Below are 8,315 nucleotides of genomic sequence, written 5' to 3' on the forward strand. Positions count from 1 at the left end.
ACCACATAGATTTAATTGATATTTATAGGACATTCCATCCAAAAACAGCAGATTACACGTTCTCCTCAAGTGCGCATGGAACATTCTCCAGGATAGATCACATCTTGGGTCACAAATCAAGCCTCAGTAAATTTAAGAAAATCGAAATCATATCAAGCATCTTTTCTGACCACAATGCTATGAGATTAGAAATCAATTACAGGGGAGAAAACGTAAAAATCACAAACACATGGAGGCTAAACAATACATTACTAAATAACCAAGAGATCACTGAAGAAATCAAAGAGGAAATCAAAAAATACCTAGAGACAAATGACAATGAACACACGACGATCCAAAACCTATGGGATGCAGCAAAAGCAGTTCTAACAGGGAAGTTTATAGCTATGCAAGCCTACCTCAAGAAACGAGAAAAATCTCAAGTAAACAATCTAACCTTACACCTAAAGGAACTAGAGAAAGTAGAACAAACAAAACCCAAAGTTAGCAGAAGGAAAGAAATCATAAAGATCAGAGCAGAAATAAATGAAACAGAAACAAAGAAAACAATAGCAAGGATCAATAAAACTAAAAGCTGGTTCTTTGAGAAGATAAACAAAATTGATAAGCCATTAGCCAGACTTATCAAGAAAAAGAGGGAGAGGACTCAAATCAATAAAATTAGAAATGAAAAAGGAGAAGTTACAACAGACACCGCAGAAATACAAAGCATCCTAAGAGACTACTACAAGCAACTCTATGCCAATACAATGGACAACCTGGAAGAAATGGACAAATTCTTAGAAAGGTATAACCTTCCAAGACTGAACCAGGAAGAAACAGAAAATATGAACAGACCACTCACAAGTAATGAAATTGAAACTGTGATTAAAAATCTTCCAACAAACAAAAGTCCAGGACCAGATGGCTTCACAGGTGAATTCTATCAAACATTTAGAGAAGAGCTAACACCCATCCTTCTCAAACTCTTCCAAAAAATTGCAGAGGAAGGAACACTCCCAAACTCATTCTACGAGGCCACCATCACCCTGATACAAAAACCAGACAAAGATACTACAAAAAAAAGAGAATTACAGACCAATATCACTGATGAATATAGATGCAAAAATCCTCAACAAAATACTAGCAAACAGAACCCAACAACACATTAAAAGGATCATACACCACGATCAAGTGGGATTTATCCCAGGGATGCAAGGATTCTTCAATATACGCAAATCAATCAATGTGATACACCATATTAACAAATTGAAGAATAAAAACCATATGATCATCTCAATAGATGCAGAAAAAGCTTTTGACAAAATTCAACACGCATTTATGATAAAAACTCTTCACAAAGTGGGCATAGAGGGAACTTTCCTCAACATAATAAAGGCCATATATGACAAACCCACAGCAAACATCATTCTCAATGGTGAAAAACTGGAAGCATTCCCTCTAAGATCAGGAAAGAGACAAGGATGTCCACTCTCACCACTATTATTCAACATAGTTTTGGAAGTTTTAGCCACGGCAGTCAGAGAAGAAAAAGAAATAAAAGGAATCCAAATTGGAAAAGAAGAAGTAAAACTGTCACTGTTTGCAGATGGCATGATACTATACATAGAGAATCCTAAAAATGCCACCAGAAAACTACTAGAGCTAATCAATGAATTTGGTAAAGTTGCAGGATACAAAATTAATGCACAGAAATCTCTTGCATTCCTATACACCAATGATGAAAAATCTGAAAGAGAAATTATGGAAACACTCCCATTTACCATTGCAAGGAAAAGAATAACATATCTAGGAATAAACCTACAAAAAAAAAAAATTTACAATATGCATTGGATTTCCCCAACAGTTTGAGGCTCTGCAGCCTGAATTTTTGCCTTCCCTCCAGCCTCTCCAGGACATCACTAACCCCTCTGTCTCCCCCCACGACCCCAGCATGATTATCTGAGTGTTATGGTTCTCAAAGTGTGGTCTCCAGACCAGCAACACCTAGGAACTTGTTAAAAGGGAAAATTCTTGGGCCCTGCTCCGGACCTGCTGTATCAGGAACTGTAGGGTTAGCGCCAACAATCTATGCTTTAATGAGTCAGTCCTTCAAGTGATTCTGACCTACACTCAAGTTTGCACACCATTGTCTCTATGAACGGAGTCAATAAAATGCAATATGGATCCTTAACACACTATACTAAGAAGTGTGGATCAACCAGAATAAGGCCAGGTCTGGCTCAAGTTACGGATACTGACTACAGACCCTTGGGGTCCTGCATGGCAAGGGTGAGGGTATAGCTGGTTTTTAACGGGCGACACAGCAGGGGGAGTAGCATTGACTTTGGAGTCCTGAGTTTGAATCCTAACTCTGCTATTTGATAGCTGTGTGACTTTAAGGAAGTTACTCAACCTCTCTGATCTGAAATTCCTAATCCATAAAATAAATAGTATCTACTCCATGGAGTTATTGTGATGGTTAAGAGAGAGAATGTAAAGGTAAAATGTACACGTAAAACCACTCACATGGTGTCCCATACTAAGTGGGTGATATCTATTTGAAGACAGCTTTGGCCACATCTGGTGCAATCATCTCAGCTGTTAAAGTCTGGTCCTTCCCTTGTTATTTACAACAGGCCTTATCATTATTCCATAGCTAAGACCTCAGATGCTGGAAAGGCTCTTATCTGTGGCCCTGGCCAACCAAAGCAAAGGCTCAGACTGCTGTTTTACTTGAGAGAAGTCACTAACCCTTCCAACTCTAACCTGTCTCTTTCTTTGTGAGGGTCTTCAAACAACCCCCGGGCTGTGTGATCACTGGCCAGTTCTAGTCATTGACTCCTTGTTTACAACCCCACTCTGGGAGGGCCCTGATCCCCAGGACAACGACAAGAGGCCACCTCAGGGTGAACATCTGCATTCCCTCAGGGCTGATTTCTAGCCATGAGGTGGTCGGAGGCTGCATGAAGCTAGCCAGGATGCAGGAACAGGACTTATTACTACCATGACCTCTACCAAGACAGCAGAAACAACAGGTCTCTGGTACTGACGGTCTGCCTCTCTTCCGGAGAGCAAGTTAACCCCTTTATATAACCTTGGTTTTCATTGCAAACTTCTCCAAGGACTGCTTTCCCAGAACAGTCTCCAAGATGCAGCATGTGCCACTTTGCTCCCTCATGCCTGTTTCTTTTATTCACATGTAATTCTTCTCATTTAAATCCGATCAGAATAGGTGAATGTGTGATGGCCAGGGCAGTGTGTGCCCAGTGCAGCCTTAACTGCGCCTTACCCCTCCACGGTCTGATTCACTCAGCGTCCTTGGTTATCCTCACTCTTGTGGTTAAACTGGTTTATGATTCTGCCTTTTTCTCTTCTTTGTTTCTTCTCAAGATCTGCTGTGCGGTTTCTTCCACCTTTATATAGCTAACTCAGTTTGCACCAGCTAAATTTGATCTCTTCTTCCTCCTCTGTATCATAGATTACCCTTCAGGTCAATCTTCCCCCTGATATTGGTGTGTAACGCACTTTCTTCATTCACCTCCAGCAAGTGAGAAGAAGAGCAGTACGCTTTACTTCAGGCAGCCGGGACCGCCTGGGGTCAGCCACTGCCATCACAGCCTCGCTGAGTATCACCAGGGAACTGGGAGAGGGTAGGGAATTAAGATTACCTGTGCCAACCGAGGACTTGCAAGGCAGGGAAACGTTATTATCTATCTTGTGCTAGAAAACCTCCCCATTACCTCTTGAAGGCTAAAAACCAGGCCCTTTTCCTAGTTCTGGAGGGATATGTATTACTACCCAGGGCAGGGTTGATATGGCATCCTGAGAATTCCAAAGGCAAGATATCAAGCTTCTGTATTTGTGTGTGTATGGGTGTGTGCACACGTATGTAGTAGGGGCTGGGGAGTCAGGGGATGATGATAAGAATTCAAAACCAAATTTTTGCTTTACTTCAGTCATAAAGAATGGCTTTCACGGGGCCACACTGCTGACTGGTATCTTAATGTACCTCCCCACCTCACAGCTAATAGAGCCAAGCCTACACTGGGCTGTGAATAGCCAGCCATCTCCAGAGGATGCCATCGCTACTATCTTCCTCTTTTTCCTCTTGGCCATCCATTTGGCATTTTGACAAAATTCCTGCTGTCCTTCCTCTGCCTAGAGCTGCTCAGCTCAGACAAGTAGCTTTGTCTTTAAGTCTCCCAGGAGAAGAACTTGAAGAGTGGCCCCCAGGATTGTGTGTCATAGGTCAGAAGGATCCACCAGCACCTAGAAGCTCAAATGAGGCTCCCCAATTCCCTGCTCCTGTTCCACCTCCATCTCGACTTATCCCATCTTTCGCAACAGACCTTGAGCAAAAGATTGTCAACAGGTACTTGAGAACGAACTGTGAATCATCAGCTGTGACAGATCTACTCTGTGAGAAAAAAAAAAACCACAGTTCTTTTTTCTCTGTTCTCCTGCTTCCTCTAGGGATTGCTCTGAAAGGTTCTGGTCTCATCTGGGAAGAGTCAGAGCTGAGGGCTTTAATTGTAGCTCTTTTATGTCCCACGTGACATGGTGATGTGCAAGAGGAAAGTGACTTCTCTGAGATTTGGTTTATTTGTAAAAAAAGTGATAATATTTACAGACTCTATGGTTATAATGATGAAGTAAGATAGTGAACATAAATGCCAAGCAGAATGCCTGGGCCCTTAGAGGGCGCTCACAATACGGGTTCTCTTCTTACCTTCCCTAAGTGGGAGCCACTGAGTGTTGAAGAGCACGGGACATCTGGGTGTCGACCTGCAGACCAGCACTAAGAAATCATGTTTAAAAGCCTCTCGTCTAAGGATGATGATGGGATGTCATTGAAGAGACTGGAACATTAGAGGTTAACCCAAGTGCAACCACTCGTGTTAGGAAACGTGGCCTGTGACAAAGTAAAACCACGCCACACAGATAGGGAAGAGACCGTGGCAGAGGGACACGGGGACTCATTTGTTTATGGACTCCAGTTCTGTGTCAGAATTGCTCTTCTCGGATTGTCTATTGTACGTGACGGCATCCACCGATTCCAGGAAAGGCTGTTAGAAATCACGTCCCTAAAGGAATTTACCGTAAGAAGGCGCAAATGCCACACGCCAGATAAAGGGGTTTAGTCATCTCCCCACAGGGAGATCTTTTATCCTGAAGAGTCCCTTCCTGGGAGAATCCCTTCTTGGGTTTCTAAGATTCCCAAGGGTGAAAAAGGCCCATAACCTTCTTTGCCCTTTACTCTGGGATTGCTCTGTGGCTGAAACGAAGAGGAATCAAATTTAGAAACATCTGAAAGGAAATCCAGATCCAGGATATTATTAGATGCGAGGCAAGCCAAGGGTGTATCAGCTGGCGAGGTACCGTCAACGGGATTTAGGAGGAGCATCTTAAATAAGAGCCCTAAGTCCACGGAAGCAGGAGGAGTCATGGGTTTTCGTATCTCCCACTCTTCAGAAGCCGAGGCTACAACTTCTTATATGTGGCTTGTATATAACAAGGCTCATTTCATAGAATAAGAAAAACAAATGTATTATTTTCAGGAAATGACAGGAAAATAGGAAGAAAATAAAGTTGTTTTGGGGGGACTACCTTAAAATTTCAAACGGTGCTATAAGAACTTAAAAAAAAAAAAAAAAGAATATAAAATAATGGAGTTGAACTACCGAGAGCCGCCTTCGAGGGCGAAGGAGGAGAGGCAGGAGGAGGGACTGGGGGAGGGTTTCCCGACGAGGGGGCGGCTATGGCAGCTGCGTGGCAGCAGCGGCGACTGAGACGGAGCGCGCGCCCAGCTTTGAACGAGCGGGGATGGGACTGACCCGGCGGAGCGCAGGCTCGAGGAAGCGGCCAGCAGCGCGCGTGCGCGCGCCTTGTGTGCGCGCGCAGCCAGCATCAGCCGGGAGCCTCCGCCGGGCGGGCGGGGGAGGGGGAGGGGCAGGTTTTGATTCCCACCATGGCTATCACACAGTTTCAAGTTATTTAAAGTTTGTACCTGCCTAGCAACAGTATTCTCATTCCTAAAGAGATTAATACGCAGACCTGGCAGAGGACGGAAATTAAGTGGAGACCAAAGAACTTTGCCAACTACAGTTGATTATTCATCAGTTCCTAAGCAGACAGATGTTGAAGAGTGGACTTCCTGGGTTGAAGATGCACCCACAAGTGTAAAGGCTGAAAGAGGGAATGGGAATGTGGCAACACAGCAAATTGCTTTAGAACAACTGGAACCTATTTTAAGGACATGACACCAACTATAAGGAAAACCCAGAAAATCATTATTAAGAAGACAGAACCATTAAATTTTGGCATCCCAGATGGTAGCACGGGTTTCTCTAGTAGACTAGCAGTTACACAAGATATGCCTTTTATTCATCAGTCTCCTGAATTAGGTGACTTGGATACCTGGCAGGAAAATACCAATGCATGGGAAGAAGAAGAAGATGCGGCCTGGCAAGCCAAAGAAGTTCTGAGGCAGCAGAAGAGAGAGAAAAGAGAGCAGCAGAACAACAAAGGAAGAAAATGGAAAAGGAATCACAGGGGCTAATGAAGAAAGAACAAAACAAAAAAACAAAAAAAAAAAAAAAAGAAAGAACAAAACAAAATTGGTGTGAAACTTTCATGACAAAATGTTCTTCAAATGTCATAGTGCCAGTACGAGAAACGTGAGCTCCACAACCCAAGTAACATTTGTATGGAGCTAAGAGTAGTTTCAGAATACAAATACACTGCTTGATTTTAATGCATTCATCAGGCCATGCAGGACACCAGGATTCTCTCAAAGTCCCTTGAACTCTTGGTGACTGAGACTCAAAGAACAAAAAAAGCCTTGTGAGATAATATTTTCTTCAACATGTTCCAACTATAAGACAATTGTTTGCTGTAGAGAAATTATTACAAATGGAACAGATCAGTACCTCTTCAAGCTAGTGTTTCTAGCTAATTAAATGGCTGTAAATTTTATGGTGGGAAAGAACTCTGCTGTCTATAATGCTTTCCTTCAATGTGCATAATGATAAAATAAATAATTTTAAATATTAAAAAAAGTAATGGAGTTGAGAAGGTCTGTGGCTTAGGAGCCCGCCGTAGTTCACTGCTGCCCAAACTGCTCTACCTGGCATTTAAAATATTTCATCCAAAGGTCTCACTTACCTATCCAACCTTGCTGGATTTTAGCAGTCTACTTCCAGATTCTTCCCTTGACAGGTGCAAAAACTGATAACCAGAGATTTTAAGAAATGGCTCATTCTTACGCAGCTGGTTAGTATTAGAGTTGACAAAAGCAGTGAAGTCTCCTATGAAAATATATTTGCAATATATTGTTAGTAAAAAAAAAAATCTTTTATTAAACAGTGTATTTCTACATGTGAGTGTGTGTGTGTGTTTTCATTCCGGGTAATGACTGTGGTTGATTTCTATTTTCTTCTTCTTCCTCTCTTTTAAAAAATGTTATTGAAGTGTAGTTGATTTACAATGTTGTGTTAATTTCTGCTATATAGCACTGAATCAGTTATACATATATGTATTCTTTTTCATATTCTTTCCCATTATGGTTTATCACAGGATACTGAATATCGTTCCCTGTGCTGTACAGTAGGACCTTGTCGTTTATCCATCCTATATATAATAGTTTGCATCTGCTCATCCCAGACTCCCAGCACCTCCCACCCCCACCCCCCTTGGCAACCACAAGTCTGTTCTCTATGTCTGTGAGTCTGCTTCTGTTTCATAGATATGTTCATTTGTGTCATATTTCAGATTCCACATATAAGTGATATCATATATATAGTATTTGCTTTTCTCTTTCTGACTTACTTCATTTACTATGATAATCTCTAAGTCCATCCATGTTGCTGCAAATGGCAGTGTTTCATTCTCTTTAATGGCTGGGTAATATTCCATTGTGTGTGTGTGTGTGTGTGTGTGTGTATATATATATACACACACACACACACACCACATTTTCTTTATCCATTCATCTGTCGATGGACACTTAGGTTGTTTCCATGTCTTGGCTATTGTAAATAGTGCTTCTATGAACATAGGGGTGCATATATCTTTTCGAATTGTAGTTTTGTCTGGGTATATGCCCAGGAGTGGGACTGCTGGATCATATGGCAACTCTATTTTTAGTTTTTTTAAGAACCTCCATACTGTTTTCCATAGTGGCTGAACCAATTTACATTCCCACCAATAGTGTAAAGAGGGTTCCCTTTCTCCACACCCTCTCCAGCATTTATTATTTGTAGACTTTTTAATGATGGCCATTCTGGCCGGTGTGAAGTGGTACCTCATTGCAGTTTGGATTTGGATTTCTCTAA

The 8,315-nt window shown here is 42.0% G+C and overlaps 1 pseudogene; it reads left to right on the forward strand.

Annotated features, from left to right (window-relative positions):
* Positions 1–5,740: 5,740 nt before the first annotated feature.
* Positions 5,741–6,541, forward strand: LOC137777960 (receptor-binding cancer antigen expressed on SiSo cells pseudogene; annotated as a pseudogene).
* Positions 6,542–8,315: the final 1,774 nt, after the last annotated feature.

This window comes from Eschrichtius robustus, chromosome 15 (genome assembly GCF_028021215.1).
Source record: "Eschrichtius robustus isolate mEscRob2 chromosome 15, mEscRob2.pri, whole genome shotgun sequence".
In the NCBI taxonomy this organism is placed as follows: Eukaryota; Metazoa; Chordata; class Mammalia; order Artiodactyla; family Eschrichtiidae; genus Eschrichtius; species Eschrichtius robustus.